Source organism: Cricetulus griseus, chromosome 2 (genome assembly GCF_003668045.3).
Source record: "Cricetulus griseus strain 17A/GY chromosome 2, alternate assembly CriGri-PICRH-1.0, whole genome shotgun sequence".
NCBI lineage: Eukaryota > Metazoa > Chordata > Mammalia > Rodentia > Cricetidae > Cricetulus > Cricetulus griseus.
Window position 1 is genome coordinate 65807983 of NC_048595.1, and position 17769 is coordinate 65825751.

The window sequence follows — 17769 nt, forward strand, 5'->3', positions numbered from 1 at the left end:
CTGTGAAGCCTGGAGCCAGGTAGAGCCCCTCCGGTAATGTAAACCGTCCCATTTTCCTGGAGCTAATCTCATTTCACCTCCTCCCAGACCCCACATGCCAGGCACCACGCTTAACTCTTCCTACACTGTCTGTGATGCATTTTTGAATGGTAGCAAATCTGATCTCCAAGGTAATGACGCCGAAACCTGCTGACTAATTGGAAAATGAGTTTCCTGGTGTTGCTTGCTTAGCAGGGCAAATGGATGAAAGGTATTTATTCCATTGTGCACAAATTCAAAGACTTCGCCTGGTCTTCTTATCGGCACAGCTTGGTATCACTCATCTGCTTCTCTTCCCTGAATGCGTTTGTTGAATCTGCGATTTACTGGCTTGGAACAATTGGCCAGCTGGGCAGTGAGAGTGAGATTTACTTTCATAGAGGGGATTCTGTCACCTTATGCAGTCCTTGAAGTGGCAAGCTTTTTTTTTTTTTTTTTTCCAAGTGGATTGCCTTTGGTATGAGTCCAAACCATTAAGTACTAAACTGTATAATATTGTAGTGGTCTCTGCCCCCCTCCTTCTGTGCATATCTCTCTGTATTTATACCTATATATCTCTCTTTCTATTGAGATAATATCTCTATCTATCTATCTATCTATCTATCTATCTATCTATCTATCTATGTATCTATCTATCTATATCCATATCTATCTATCTATATATATATATATATATATACACATACAGACAGAAATAGAGATATATGATTCTCTGGTATATCTCATGTTAAGCTACTTACAGGGCATCACCCACAAAGTAAGTCACTTTCTATAAAAAATAAGCTCTTTCTTGGTCAGGCCCCATGTTTATGAGTTGCTCACAATGTTAAGCACACACACATGGCCACATGAGTCCCTTACATTTTTTTTTCCAATTCTGGGCTCCTATATGAGGAATTAAGTGAAAGAATGTCCACATCTTTTGCAATGGTTCCAGCTGTATGGACTGCCAGACGGCCTGGCCCAGAGGTCCCATCTGCAGCATGTTGGAAGCAGGGACACTAAGATAATAGCAGCCTTTCTAAACAAGCCTGTGCATTTAGCAAGTAGGACTTAGTATGTGCTGCACATCATACTTTCTTAGTAAAGTTCTCCTTCCAAATGCCATGCTAGGCAGCCATGATTGTGAGATGAACCAGAGTTCTGAAAGCTTGATCCACACATTGTGTATGTAATCTTTGGTTTGGCAGAGGAACTCATAAAATGAAGATTCTCTGACTTCAACATTGGCCACAAAATCAGAATCTCTGCAGGCAGGATCTGTGACAAACTTCACAGGTAACTGTAGTATACACTAAATCTTTCTTTCTTCCTTCCTTCCTTCCTTCCTTCCTTCCTTCCTTTCTTTCTTTCTTTCTTTCTTTCTTTCTTTCTTTCTTTCTTTCTTTTCCTTTTTTTTATTTCCCGAGACAGTGTTTCTCTATGTAGCTTTGTAGAACAGGCTGGCCTCGAACTCACAGAGATCCACCTGCCTCTGCCTCCCAAGTGCTGGGATTAAATTCATGAGGCACCACCACCTAGCTAGTATACCCTAAATCTTAAATGATGCCATTGGCTGAAACCAAGCCAGGACCCTCAAATCTCTGTCCTCTTTCTTCATATGGTAGGCCATGGGACTCTCTGGCTAGGCAAGAAAAAGAGTGGAAAAATACTAAATACCTCACTTTCTCTCTGCATCAAATTTGTAACTATTCAAGGTTACCATGAGTGTTTTGTATTATCCAAATGGTATATCTAATATGTCCCATACTGTACATGTTTACGAACCCTTAAAAGTCTTAAGTTTCTAGTGACACATATAAATCACTCTAGCCTTGTTCTTCTAGTTTATGCAGTCACCAGATACCAGAGATAAAATATAACCCGAGCATTCTCCAGCTGGAAGAGTTTGTTTGATCACACATGAGAACTGCTAGCCTTGGCCAGGCAACAGAGAATCTCCTAGGATATGTTTCAGAGAAAGATGGGGCTCTAATTTCATTTGTCTCTTCTCTGATTCAAAAGTCCAACTTCTACTTCTAAGCATTAAGTGTGTAAGTTATAAGTATTCTTAAATGTCCCTTGGAGAGGCAGATCCTGTACAGATCTCAGACACTGGAAACAAATCTTCTCTACCTCCACCTCCCCTTTATCCTCCTCCTACTCTGAGCAGCCATGGGCTCGAGTGCTTTGCTGAAGCAGAAATCGGTCCAGGAGGGATAAGATATATGCACTGTACCAGGATTCAGTGGGAATAGCTAGGGAGGGCTCTATGAGGATTGGCCTGTCCCAGTTGACCAAGGGTTAAATCTAATTACTGAGTACATTAGGTGCTCACACTAATAGGTAAAGGTGCCCCTAGCCTGATTAGGAATGTTAGGGAGCTCAATGATTATGGAAGGATAAGAAATTAGCTGCATGGATAATGTAGCAATCTTTCCCTGTTGGGCTTACCATGTTACTAGGGGCACAGTGGAAATTACAAAAGGTGGAAGATTTCCTCAGGCACCTGATTATCTGAGATAGACAGAGTCATGAAGGAAGGCTCCTTCTTGAATGCTGATGGCATAGGACCTAGGAAAGCCACTCAATGACCAGTAAGAACACTCTGTATATGGGGGCCAAGACATCATTCCTCTCCCAAAGATTCTAGGGCCTGGGAACTCTGTTAACCTTGAATGGCTAAAAGGATTTCTTCCTGGAGTTTTTATGGGATTTTATGCCTACCTTCCTTTTACTGACCTACTAATATGGAGAGGATAGAAAATCTGCCATGATGCTTTTAAAAAAAACAATATTCCCATAACTCCCAGGAAGACTGGGAAGTATGGGGATCAGAACCAAGTTTGAAACATAAAAAATCAAATGACTCTGAATTTCTTTTTACTGTATCCTTCATTCATAATAATTTTTGCCACTAGTACCTATTGCTGCAAAATGCTACACTGCTGATATGAGTGTGCACTCAAATGTTCTCAGTGGAAAGGGAGTGCTCTTCTTCCACAGGAAGGGAGGGTATTTCTCACAAGGCAGCAGGGGTGCTGAGTCCACCCTGAGCATCTCCTGTCACATTGCCCTCAGACATTTTTTTTTCTCTTCCTTGGGTGTCATTTCTTCGTTTTATTTTGCTTCTTGCTGCTTCTATCGGGGACTATTGCATTTAACTCAGGTTCACTGCTTGTGCCTGTGGATTATCATTGTTCTCTGGAAGTGCATGACTTTTTTTTTTGGCACCCCCCCCCTCGCACCCTTCTTTTAATAGTTCAAGTTATTTAGAACCAAGATTGGAGTGCTTTCTGGGAATATAAAATTCTAATTTTTCACATTGCTGTTCTTTGTGCTCTATATTCATTGGAGTTTGTGAAGAGTGAGACACTTATTTCTGAGCATTCAACTTTTCAGACATGTGAGAAACAAACACTCATGATTCAACAGTGAAGAGAGATAAACAAGATAACCTCCCCCCTCCCCGTTTTTCCACATTCAATAGTTAATTTGCTTATCAAAATAAAGGTTTTTTTTTCTTCTGTAAAGCGTTTGCTTGGAGGACTATTATTGTCTCTGGTTACCTCAAGCTTCTCCCAAAGAAGAAATTTAAGCTCCTATTAGGGAGAGAGAAAGGAGGGAGGGGCAGACTTAGGTGCTAAATTCCCCAGAGCCTGCTCTCCCTCAGACAGACCGCAAAATTCTCCAGTCCAGTTAATTTCGTCCCATTTAACTAATAGAAGGCTAGGGAGTGACCTTTGAGGCCAGTAGGCAGGAGCTGAGAAACACTCCCCCCAAATGGGGGGTGTCTGTTTACTACACAGCATGTTGGCCTAAGCTAATGACATTAATCCCCATACTGCATTTCATTAGGTGACAGACAGGGAGCCTCACCGTGGAAGGCACTGTTACCCAGCAGCCAGCTGTGGAGAAGAGTCAGCCCAGGACCAGTGCTGCCTCTCCTCATTTGCTTTTCTTCTCCTATTATCCCTGACATGTTCACTGAACTACAGGCTGCGGAGGTTTAAAAATAATTAAGAGTGCTCCAAACAAATGGGCAATGTTTCCTCGGACCTTGCAATGAGCATTCTGTGTTTGGACAGATTTTTTTTTTTTCTGTTCCTTGGGTTCACCAGGCAGCAGAACTCCTTGCTGTCACTCCTACAGCCAAGCAGATAATTCCAGGGCAGTCTGCTGCCCCAGGACCTTCACTTGCTCGGATCTTGGAATACAATCCTACTAGCTTGAAGGGTCTCCAAATTGGGTTAATCATGCCTGGATTCCAAGGTTTGCAAATGGAACCACTGAACAAAAGATTTAAAAAGCAGGAAAAACTTGGGTCTTAAAATGGAAGTATTGGAAGATACTGAGAGAAGACACCCCAAACCATTAACTACATGGGACAGTAGCTGACAAATGTGAGGCCTTGGGACCCTCCTCACTCGTAACAAACTTGGACTTTTACACACTAAACACCAATACTTTGTTCTTTTCTTTTTAAAAGCAGTGTCCTTCCCTTTGAATATGAAAGAAATGACAGCTTGCAAACTTATGTAAAATATATCATATAAAATACACTCATGTAGAGGACTACATAGATAGCTCAGAAGTTAAGGACTTATTGTAGAGGACTTAGTTGTGGTTTCTAGTACCCCCGTAGGGTGACTCACTTTCAGGCATCTAACATCTTCTTATGGCTTCTTTGAGTACCTTCATGTGCACACATAACTCAAAATAAAAATTATACATACACATGGTTACTCATTGAGGAAAAGAGATTCTCAGCAAAAAGTCTGCTTAAAACCAAAAGACAACAAAAGCAATCATTTCTGTAGCTAAGCAAGAGGCGGCTTTGTAAAACTGACACACTAATGTAACCAACAATGTTCACAGCATTAGCCCTTCATTAACAGATCTGATAGATAAAGAGAAATTTCTCAGTGGCTCACAATGTAGTTTTATGGCCACTTTCAAGAATTCTGTAGTATAAGGAGTATAGAGACAGACAATTATGACTACAAGGAGGAGGAGAGAAGGAAGGAAGAGAAGGAGTAAGTATAGTTTGGATCCCCAAAGTGCTATTATGGTTTGGCCTGAACCAGGAACAACTTTAAGTGAAACCATAGGGATGAATGCTGTTTGGTTCCTTCAAGCAATATGCCCAACTGTGATCTGAATCAATACTGACAGCAGTTAATGTGCAGTGACATTAATTTACCCATTGACTGCTTTAGCAGTCAGTGGTGCCCAAAGTAGCCTTGATACCTTGTGAATTTTAAAAAGCCAGCAAAAGCCTGCAGGAAGGATCTGTGTCTTCTCAAGAAGGAGTATTTTAGTGTACTGTAAAACTGGTTACCAGGAGCCCATCGGCACTTTCCAGTCCTAAATGATGGAGAATACAGATAGCTCCCTCAAGTACCAATGGCCTGGGGGCAGGAGGGAGTGTACAACCAACCAGGAACCGCTGATTGGCACTTACCAGGCCTTTGGTGCCAGGCATTTGGTCACCATCATGCCAAGAATGTGGTTTCTAGGATCAGCCACTTGAGAGATAAAAAGCAAGGAACAGTAAAAATATTAAAACAAAACAAAAACAAAAAATCTAGTAATTTCTACACCAGGAATTGTTAGAGGCTGTGCTCTAACCCTGCCTCCCCTATGGGTAGGTTGTGAATTATGTGGCCTTGCCATATTTTTAAATTACTGAAACAAAATTCCAAGGAATATTTTGTGACATTTACCAGTTCTTTGAAATTCAACACCAGTACTCAGCAACAAGGCCTCACCAAAAGCCATCCAGTCTCACTCAGTTCCACACTGCCCACACTGGTTCTTTAGGACATGGACAGGAGCACCCAAGCCTTGGGATCATAGAGCCCACCATACTTATGATCCAGGCCTCAGCAAAAAAGTTTACTCCTACTGTCACCAGACATTGCCATGGACAGCAGCGCATGTGACAGATTACCAACACTTCTGATGATGGATTCTGAGCTCAGATTTGCTCATCTTTTCTAGAACTGCTGGGTCTCAGAGCCACTTTTGCCAAGCCATCTTGTCACTGTGCATGTAGGTCTAGTATGTGCTCTGGAACTGAGAGTATCTGGAGGCAGAGCTGGTTCACAGTAATTGGAAGACAGCATCGTTTCTAAGCTATCCTCAATACTTCTTGTGCCCAGGACACATGTGCCTATTAGGAGCCTTCTAATGAAAAGGGCTAAAAATGGAATGTATTCATAGTAATAGAGGTATCAAGTAGAAGAGGCACCAAACAAGACAAGGCCTCTTGCCCTTTGAGTCATAAAGTCCACCTCAAAGGAATTTCCTCAGTGGCAGAAAGCAGGAAGCAGCATGGTATCCGACAATGAATTGATTGGTTAAATAAACTACAGTATAGATAAACAATGAAATGCTTGTAGCCAATTAAAAAGATGACTAGATACACTTTTAGCCTATGTTCACTATCAGCCTCTCTCTCCCCCCTCTCTGTCTTTTCCTCTCTCTTTCTCTCAGATGGATTCTTTGTTTCTAGGCAAACTATCAGGCTTAAGTTTTGCTGAATGGCAAAAACGTATGGAATTACATAGGGTCAAGAAAAGGCTAATTGGATTTACATTTTATGAGCATGGGGATGCTACCCCCGGAGGAAGGAAATAGATCTGGGAAGGCAATGGATCTGGAAAACTGGAGGAGGGAAAGAGTTGGCAGGAGCAGGGGAGCAGTGTCCTGGGGCCCCTGAAACAAAGTACAGAGTGAGTCATGGAGCAGCTCAACTTTATTTGTTCCTTCTTCAGCAGGATTAAGCCCAAGGTTAAGGCTTAGCAAGACTCTGAGGAGGTTGGGGTGGAGCTGTCCCAGACTCTCTTGGCTTTGCTGTATGGGGGGGTTCACTGACTTCTAGATGGGTGACTTCCCACATCAGTTTTCCATCGAATATAAACTCTAAGGGCCTCAGTGTCACTCACTTGCCCCTGTTAGGACACGGTTTCCACATAAAGCCATAGTCTGAGACATCCACTCTGGGGGTTGGGACTTGAAAATAGCTCATTTTTACCTCCCACAGGACTACAATTCACTTTCTCCAAACAGTGACCATGGAAAAGTTAAATCAGGCCCCGGGCTGGAAGACAGAGGCCATCCTCTCTCTAAGCATCCCAGGGACCCCTGCACAGAACCCCAGGGAGGCCTCAGAGAGCTTAACATGGCATCCAAGTTATATTTCTGTATTTTGCAAATAATTGTTCCTTTTATGCTCATATTGTGCCTCTCTCTTCCTGTTGTTTTTCTTTTTCCAATTTTTAAGAGGCACTATATGTTATTGTTATAAAATTGGAAATGTAAAAAACTGATTGAATGGAAAAGGAGTTTCTATGCCACCAATCACCATCTCAGTACCTTGCCTCTTCTTGAAGAAACCATGCAGCTACTAGTTCCTTGTGTGTCCCCAAGAGATACTGTGTTAACACACAGGTGCATGTTGTGTGTGTTCTGCTGTGTTTACCCACTAGTCAAATGCTTCACCTCGCTTTTAATTTATGCAACTGAGATATTCTATGCCTGTTTCCCCTGGTTGCCCTACTCCCTTTAATAATTATGTTATCTACATAGCTCCAATGCTTTTGACCGGCCTTTACTGATTAATGTGTAGGTTATTCACAGTTATATTCCCTTTCAAACAAAATCAAAATGTATATGTTATGTACGTGAAATATTAATCACTCATAAGATTTTAAATATTCATAGGGCACGTGAAGACATGTGGATTTTAGTTTTAATGATTTCTCCCATGGTGTTTGCACTGAGGCACATTCCCATTGTGTTTCATAAGAGTCTCAATCCCATCTCCTTTAATACAGTATGCTAGCAAGTATCTTGGGGTTCCCGTATCTGAAAGATGAAAATATCTCACCTTAGCTTAGTTTTATATTTATGAGATTTGTTCATTTCTCTTTTCCAAATAACAGTGTGTGTATTCTCTCACACTTTCAAACTGCTTACCTTTACTTTTCTGTGACTTGTTTGTGTCTTCTGTTTTCTGTGTTGGTATTTTTTTTAATGGTGTTGATAGTTTTCTTATTTATCTGAAATAATTTTTAAATTCTGATAAAATACTTTGTGGCAAGATTTATAAATATTATCTATTTCAGTCATTGGAGTTTTGTTTTTTTTCTCCCTAGGGAAAAAATGTTTCACTTTTACATAGTCAGACATAATTCTTTCATGGTTAATATATATTGTGTATATAGAAAGAGCCTCTCTATTCTAAAACCAACCACTATTCATAGTTTACATTTCATGCTCTTACATGTTGTCATTTTCTCATGTATGACTTTACAGCCTGCATAAATATTTAAGATACAAAATTAATTTTTTCTTTAATATACTTTAAAACTCACTTGGCTGGATTTAATACTACATCAAGACTAACTGAAGTGATATAACTTCTGTTGCTTGCTTGTACATATTTTTTACATCAAATAAGAATGATAACATGTGTTAATATATTAATCTGTGTCTGGAAAACAGGTGTTAATATGTGAGTCTCTGAATGGGAATCAATTTTACCGTTGTAGTCTTCCAACCCCTATTTTAGATCTTACACTATTTGGATGCAGAAACATTATCACAGGCCAGTTTTGGGCAAAGTTAGCCGTTTTTAGAGTGAATTCAAGCTACACAGAAACGTCTTTGGCCACTCTGTCCTTTCTGCAATATAGGCCAGGTTTTTCCTTGACTGTATGAGAATCTTGGAAGTCCTAGTGATGAAGTTAGGCTTCCTCTGGTCGGCTCATCTGTCTGCTATAAGGTGAAGCACAACTGGACATGGTCCCAAAGCATTGTTCTGCTAAGGTGAAGGCATCATCTAGGACAGGTCTGTCCTTAATGGTCCTTTGGGATGTAAGAGGCAAAGCTCTCTTCATGCACTGGCTCCTCATCCTAACAACTGTCCCATTCCAGCTCGGGGACACTTAGTATGAGATCTACCCACTACCAGACACCCACAGGAGCATTTGCATCTTTCCCAGCCACTGGACACACACACACAAAGCAAAACAAACAAACAAAAAATAACCATGGCAATTAAATCTTGCCAACTGGACTCACCACTCCATTACTATTAAACCATAACCCTTCTTTTCTGATTTACCCTCAAATCATCCTCATGTAAAGGCCACAATGTAAAACACAACTAACTTAAAAAGGTCTACAGTCTTTAAGCATTCTCAACAATTAAAAACATAAAGTCACTTTTAAATGTTCAATTCTTTTAACTGTAGGTTCCTGTAAAATAAAAAATGAGATAAACAGCTTTTATTCTAAGAGGGAAGAACCATGGCACAGTCACTATTGAATCAAACCCAAACCAAACTCCAACAGCATAATATCTTCAAGTCTGATGTCTGTGACTTATAATATTCTGGGCTCCAAAGAACTGTGGCAGCTTCACTTCTCCAGCTCTCATCCACAGCTCACAGAGCTCTCTTACAGGCTCAGGCTAGCTCCATTCTGCAGCTCCTGCTGTTTTTGGTGATGATCCTGTGACACTGGTGTCTCCAGTATGCTGGAGTCTCTAATTCAGTTAGAGCTGTACCTTCACTAATGCTTTCTCCTTGTCTCTCTTCAGGCCTACCACACAGTTCCAAATCTTAGCTGCCCTCCGTAACCCCTTCATGCCTTCAAAATCAATCCAACTCGGTGAATCTCATATATTATCAAGTTTAGATGACAGCATAAAGTGCAATTTTGGCTCCCTCTGCACCACAGCTCTGTGTAGTGACCCAGAAGAAACACTTCCCAGAAATATTTCACTTCATTGCTGCTCATCTTTTCTAAATCACCACTAGTGTCCCAGCTCCAGCTAACTAGTCTCAAATGTCTCATTAAAGCCCAAATGTTCCTTCAGTGATACTGGTCTCTTGTTAATCACAGCTGATTCTTTAGCCCCAGCTTACCAAAACCACTATTCTCAATTCAATATATAACATAAACATTCCTGAGATAGTTATTGCTTCCCTCTGAAACTTTGTAAGCCAGGGTTCCATTAGCTACATTTCTCTCATCATTCTTGCCTTCTATCCTTCCACAATATCAGCTCATTTACCTCTGAGTACTCAATGGCTTTTCCATCCCATCTTTCTGAACATTTCTACAATCCTTCCATAACCACATGCCCAAGTCTGCAACAGCAATACCTACTCCTGGTACCAATTTCTATCCTAGTTTGCTCTCTATTGGGGAGAAAGGGATTTGTTTGACTTACACTTGCACATCACAATCCATGATTGAAGGAACTCAGGGCAGGAAGTCAAGGCAGGAACCTGGAGACAGCAGTTGACAAAGCTGCAAGGGGATGCTAATTACTGTATTATTCTCCATAGTTTGATCAGCCTGCTTTTTTATAGATTCCCTAGGACCACTTGCACAGGGGTAGTACTGTCCTTAGTGGGATGTATCATCCTACATCAAAAATTAATAAAAAAATTGTCCTACAGTCTTATCCACAGGCAAGAGGATGGACACATTCTATCAAGTGAGGTTCCTCTTCATAACTCTAGGTTGTGTCAATATAACAAAATGAACAAATAATAAACAAACACAAACAAATAAAAAAACTAGGACAGATTGGGTGACATTCAAATAAAAGAAACATAGTAGGACCAATTAATTATGCAGGTACACAAGCATGCCACAGTGTTGAAGATCTCATATGATGGGGCATAATTGGCTTTATCTTAACCTGGAGTGACATCAGGACTAGAAGAAAATATGTCTGTCATCACAGTAACCATGAAGTTTCATAGTGGCAACTTGCATTTGTTGCTTTTGGTGCTGTGGTAAAACACAATGACCAGAAGCAACTTACAGGGAGGAGAGTTTATTTGGGCTTGTGGTTCCAGAAGGACAAAAGTATGTAATGGCATGGAGACATAACAGCAAATAATGTTGCTATAAACATAGTTGAGCAAATGTTCTTATGGTGTAAATGTGCCTCATTTAGGTATATGCCCAACAATGGTATTGCAGGGTCTTGAGGTAGGTTGTTCCCTAATTTTCTGGGAAATCACCATACTGATTTCCACAGTGATTGTACAAGTTTGTATTCACATCAGCAATGAAGGAGTGCTCCTCTTTCTCCACATCCTCTCCAGCATAAGCTGTCATTGGTGTTTTTGACCTTTGATCGGTGTAAGATGAAATCTCAGCGTGGTTTTGATTTACATTTCCCTGATAACTAAGGATGTTGAGCATTTCCTTAAGTGTTTTTCTGCCACTTGAGATTGTTCTGTTGAAAATTCTCTATTTAGATTTATACCCCATTTTTAAATTGGATCATTTGGTAGTTTGATTTCTAGTTTCTTGAGTTCTTTGTATACTTTGGAGATCAGCCCTCTGTTAGATGTGGGATTGGTGAAGATCTTTTCCCATTCTGTAGGAAGCCATTTTGTCTTGTTGACCACAGAACCAAGACTTTTGAGTAAAAACAAAACTTTTTGCCTCTAAAATACATAATAATAAGATGTTAGTTAACATTGTAAATGATGTGAAAATAATGCAACATCAATATATAGTGATCCACACAGTGGCTGGTATGTTGTATGGTTTTACTTTCTATCAAGAGGTTGATAGTCTTGCCATCCTGGATACATTTGCATGTTATTGAACATTTTTCATATGCTGGACCTTGCTCCAAGGTTTGATATAAGTTAATGCACACAACAGATTAAGAATGTTCCCCTCAGGGAGTTTACAAACTCAACTTTGATAAAAATAAGAACTCTAAAAAATACTTGGCATCGAAACTACATGAATCCTGTCTATATTATTGTGAGGAATGTTGAGGTCACACATATCTATGACATTTATTATTGAAATGTTTTTCTATCTCACTATAAAAGCTACTTGAGTCAAAATTCCTTCTACACAAAGTCATCTTAGTTATTTTTAGGAAGGTTCAGACAAGTGTACACATATACCCCAGATAATTGAGTCCACATAATTTGTTGTTATCATTAAGACCCACTGTTTGCTAAGTAGTAAGGAAACTATGGGTATATATCTGCTTATTACTAGGTCAGTTCAAAATAGTAATATCTGTACCTGAACAGATATAGAACATGAACTGTAGTAGATTCTAGGAAGACAATGATTGGTTTGTCGTTCTGGCTAGATGTTCATTAAATATCCATCTAATAAGACTTGCTGCTGCACAGAAAAGTACAGGAATCTAGAAATGGAGGAGCCCATTTCCCTTGGAGGTAGGGGCATGGGATATATGGGAGCAGTGTGTTGTTTTATTTACTTTTCTATTGATGCGATAAAATATCATGTTGAAGAGACCTGATAGAAGAAAATGTTTATTTAGCTTATGGTTCCAGAGGGAGACTAGTGTATGATTATGGAGAAGAGATAGCAAGAGACAGTTAGATGGAGCAGCAGCTGAGGGTTTACATCTCAAACCACACACTGGAAGCAGAGAGTGTATAATGAAATGGTACATGGATTTTGAAACTTCAAAGCCCACTCCCATTGCCATACTTCCTCCATCAAGGTCACAGCTCCTAAACCTACCCAAACAAGGCCACTAACTGGGAACCAACTATTCAAATGCCAGAGCCTATGGGGGGCATTTTCATTCAAACCACCATATTCTACTTTCTGGCTCCCATTGTCTTATGGCCATAGAATGCAAGACACAGTTAGATCAACTTCAAAAGTTCTCATAGTCTCTCACTACCAACATTGTTTAAAAGTTCAACATCTCCTAGGAGAATTCAGGAAATTTTCTCCCCCATCCTGTCATTCAGAAATTATTGATACAGATTTATTTTAAGCATAAGATATATGGGCATTTGGGAGAAAGCCAGCCTCTCCTTTAATAATGGTGTGAATTCTTTTCCCCAACCAACCTCATGTCACTGCTGGTACAGGGATACATACATACATACATACATACATACATACATACATACATACACACATACCTACATATCACTACAAAATTTTTAAAAAGCAAATTACATACTTCCAACATATAATGGCACAAAATATACATGAGTCTAAAATGGAGGAATGAGGGCATAGTGAGGAAATACTGCATGGAAGCATGACTGAAACCTAGCAGTATAAACTCCAGATCGTGTAGCTCTGCAGGTGCTGTCAATGGGCTTTGATGCTTCTGCCCTGCCACTTTTCTGCCTGTCTATCTTGGGCTGATTCCCCTACTGTGTGCAACATTCTTGGCCTCAGTGGCTCCTGAAGCCATGGAGAAATATTCCATCACCCCTTAACTCTTGTTATTTTATGACACTCAAGCCAGAATCATGTGGATGGCCATGCAGCTTGACTTCCCACTGGGGATGACCCCTGTCTCCTAGGAGTCACATTTGCAGCAGCTTTTGTTCATGTCTAGGAACAGAGAATTCCTCAGAGCATCCCTTTCACTAGTTAGAAGTTTAGATGGGTGGGGTTGTCCCCTGAGGGCACCCTCCCAGTTATTCCAGTGCTGATTTGACCCCTTCGTAATAGTACAAATCTTTCTAACAGTTGCAGCCCTTCTTCCAGCAAAAGGAAAGCCCTGCTTTACTATGAAGCTTGCCAGGGTCCTTTTCCTCTACTAATTATATATTTTGTATTTCTTCCTATCACACATTTCATTTTAGATCTGAGTAAGAGTGATTACTAATAACCACACAGTAGATTCAATATTAGGCTGTCTTGAAATCTCTTCCACATATATGCACACATAAAAACATCAGTTGTTTTTCAGTTTGGCACCCTCCCACAAGAATTATCTCTAGCTTAGTTGCTAATATCTCACCTCAAACCTCTTGAAATGGGCCTCCATACTCCACATTGCCCTCAGGTCCACTGTTTTTCAAGCTCCTACTAGGGTGCCCCATTAATCCCCACTAAAGCATTCAATTGCTTTTCTCCACCAAAGTCCCAATATATTCTATGTGCCAACAAACAAAACAAAACCCAGCAAGGTCAAGTCTGTCACAGCAGACTTGGTAGTGATTTCTGTCTTGGTTACTTTTCTATTGCTGTGTTAAAACACGATGATCAAGGAAACTTATGGAGAAAGGGTTAATTTTGGATTTAAGGTCCAAAGAGCACATCACATCTGTAGAACATTGCAACAAATGGCAGACAGGAACAGGTGACAAGAAGCAGAGCAAACACACTGGAAATGATGTGCAGTTATTGAAACCTCAGAGTCCATCCCCAGTGACATACTTCCTCCATCATGACCAAACTTTTAAAACCTACCCAAACAGTGTCAGTGGTTAGAGACTGACTATTCAAATGCCAGAGCCCATAGGGACATTCTCTTCTAACACATCACAGAGTGTTGGAAGATGGTAGAAAGTATATTTATTTTCCCTCCAAGTCTTTATCCTTAGCAGAAGGTTGTCAGGATAACAAAGGGTAGAGTGTTCCAAAATTTCCAGGCTGGATCCACAGCATGAGCAAAAACCCCAAAGCATTAATTCAAATGTCACAGTGTCACAGTGAGGCCGATTTAATCATGTGCAATATAAAAACCAAAGCAAAAACCCTCCCCCAAATAGAAACCTTTCTGGGGGAGTTAGTTATACTGCAAAGCAAGAAGGGCCAGCAGGAGAATCTACTTTGGCAAGTTGCAAAGCCTTTCTTCTCTACAATATAAAGTGGTGTCCTACAAAGAATGAAGCCAGGGACAAATGCATATCTACTGTGCTTGTGTAAAGCTGCTGATGTACTGTTGAAGAACTGACGCTCTTTTATCATCAGGGGCTGTTCCTGCATCTGACCAAACAGGACAGCGAATTCCCTCCTTTAACTCTGATGGAGATTAAACAATCACCAGGTATTTTGCCCTTTAGTGTTGGAGTTGCATAAAACCTCACAGGACAAAGCCTTAAGTAACTAAAGGATAGAAAGCAGGTGAAGGAGGCAGAGGGGACTTATGTACCTCCCACCCTGAGTTGTGAGCAGCACTTCTGAAAGGATGCCACTCTTTACTACAGAACAGCTGGTTGAGGGAGGCCCTGTCTGATAGTTCCAGAAGAGCCAGGACTTTATAATTTGCTTTCTCTTTATTTTAAAATTTCGATGCTAATTGTTTTTTTTTTTCTCCAAAAAACACACTAGAGACCAATCAAAACCCTACCTACTAGGAGATGCCGTGATGGCTGTGGACTGTGTCTATTTCATTTTAGCAAGCTGCAGAGAACAGTACAATGGGACCTGGTCCAGGGATGAACTTGGGGTTCAATAGAAGTGTTTGATAACCATCCATTAACTTAAATAATATTTTGTGGGCCTTCTGAGATCTCCAGCAAACTACTTGAACTTGTTCTTTGTGATAGTAAATCTTCTATCTTGGCACTTCAAAGAGAGTCCTGTGTTTCCTGCCTTGTCTCTGGGGACCCTCTTGTCTCCCAGCCTTTGTGCAGGAAGTTTGATCCTGCACATTTGTCATGAACATGGGTGGTGAGTGCTGATCAAGTTCTATTATGGTCTTCATCATGCAGCAGAAGTCTTGGGAACCAATCTGAACGGAACGTGGCAGCAATTCCCCATTTTGGAAAGACTTGGCTGTGTCTTCCTGAGGTGAGGTCTGCCTCCTGGTGCTCCTAGATGGAAATAAGGCTATGTATGTACATGCACACTGCCTCTTTTATTTTGTTTTAGTCACTTTTCCATAGCCATAGTCTTTGTTATGAAGAATAGCTATCCTATCCCTTACTCTGGAGACATGTCTGTTTGAGTGACCATCACCCAATGGATGCTGACAGTCCTGTCTCCAAAGTGAAGTTCATCTGAGTGGCTCAATCTCTTCTAAACCAGGCCAGTCCCAGCCAATCCACGGCATGGCAATCCCTGCTCAGAAGTTTCCTCTTCTTCAGTCCACTCACCTCTATCTGATTAGGAAAGGGGAAGTAATCAGATGACTCAGAGTTCCAGGAAGTGCTTCAACAAAGAGGAAAGTGGGAGGGAAGACATTATAATTGTGTCTAGTAAAAATGGATAGTATAAATCGATTTGATTTGATTCAATTGGAGGAGAAAGTAATATAATACGAAAGGTGCTAGAGAGAAATAAGAATCACCATGGAGGTTCAAAGAGATCTATCAGATGTAGCTGCATTGTCTACCTAAGTTTATCAGTAGTAACAGACTAGGTGGATGCATGTATTAGTTTCTTGTTGTTACTCTAACCATGTAACATATTTCTACAGGCTTAATAATTTAAAGAACAAGACTTTAGCTTCTTTGGTTCTTCATCGAGAAGGTCTATATATTGCAAAATGTTATGACTATATGTGTCTCTCTAGGATGTATAGGTAAAAACCCATTTCCTTGCCTTTTCTGAATTTTGGAGGTCACTTTTCCTAACTTACAGGTGTCTTCTTCCATCTTCACAGCAACCATAGTGAGTGGATGGATCTTGTCTCATTACGCTACTCTGCCCTCTTTTAACCATCCCTGCTTTGTATTTAGGAGGTCCCTGTTATTATGCTATATTCATTTCGATAATCTAGAGTAATCTCTTATTATTTATCCCAGCTGATTAGTAACTTTAATGTTCTCTTCTACCTCAATTCTCCCTTATTGAAGAACATCCTTTGCAAATGATCTAGAAACATAAGGATAGAGTAGTTTTGAAGGGGAAATACTATTTGAACCACCAATGCATTTCAGTTGAATGTGAACTTATAGTGAAGGAGCTGCAGGATGAGGGATCCTGAAAAAGGAGTCCTCTGTATGTCTAGAGCTTAGAATTTTCATAAAGAAATATTGGTGACAGAGGTAACAATCTGAAGTTGTGTGTTAGTGGCCTTTCATCTCAGCCATTTTTACTTTTTGTCAAATAGTATCTCCTTGTGATATTGGTTTGCATTTCCTGGTGACTATTGTGACTGAACACATCTTTGCATGTTGGCCTTTAGTAATGTTTTTCCCATGAATGTTAGGGGTCATTTTGGAGTATATAGTTTGGTATTATAAAGCACTATGTTTTAGAGGATGAAATATATTACACAAGCAATGGTAATAGTCACTAAAGATTTTAGGCAAAAAGAACAAGATAATAGTACATGCTTTAGGTAAATTTTTAATATATAAAATGGACTAGATTATGGAAATTTTGACAGTGTCAACACAGCTACTAGTATGGCTGTGAATGTCTCACCAAGAAAACAGAGGACTAACTAAATGGAGAGGATGTGGAGTAGTGACCATATTCAACTAAGTCATAGACAGTATGCTTAGGCTCATTCCAGACAAAGCAGTTTTCAAATAAATTTTAGAAGGTGACTCTTCCCAGAGCTGTGGGTTCAACTTTGGAGCTAACTGGTTGATCATATGTAGCCACTATATTTTCACAGGGAGGAGGGACTAATCTTACCCTAGTATCCTCAGAATGCGGTGCGGTGGGCAGTATCACTGTCAGAATATCCCAGTTAGGAAGACACATCAGGCCATAAAACAACACCAAAGTGGACATTGGAATAGAAGTGTCAGAGGGGCCCCTGGAGGTTTGGGTGTGGAGCCAAATAGCCATCATAGCAAGAGCTGCAAGAAGCAAGAAAATGAGGCAGAGGGTGTTTGTGTAATTCTGAGAGGAGGGTATCAGTCCCTGTGACAGAAGTTAAACATTCCACCAGGGGGTGGCCCATGTGGTCAAAATGCTGGCGCCATGATGCATACTGGCTAGCAAGATGGTTTGTTTAGTTCAGAGCCAGACTAGGTAGCCTAGTCTACTCTCCAAACCATGTAA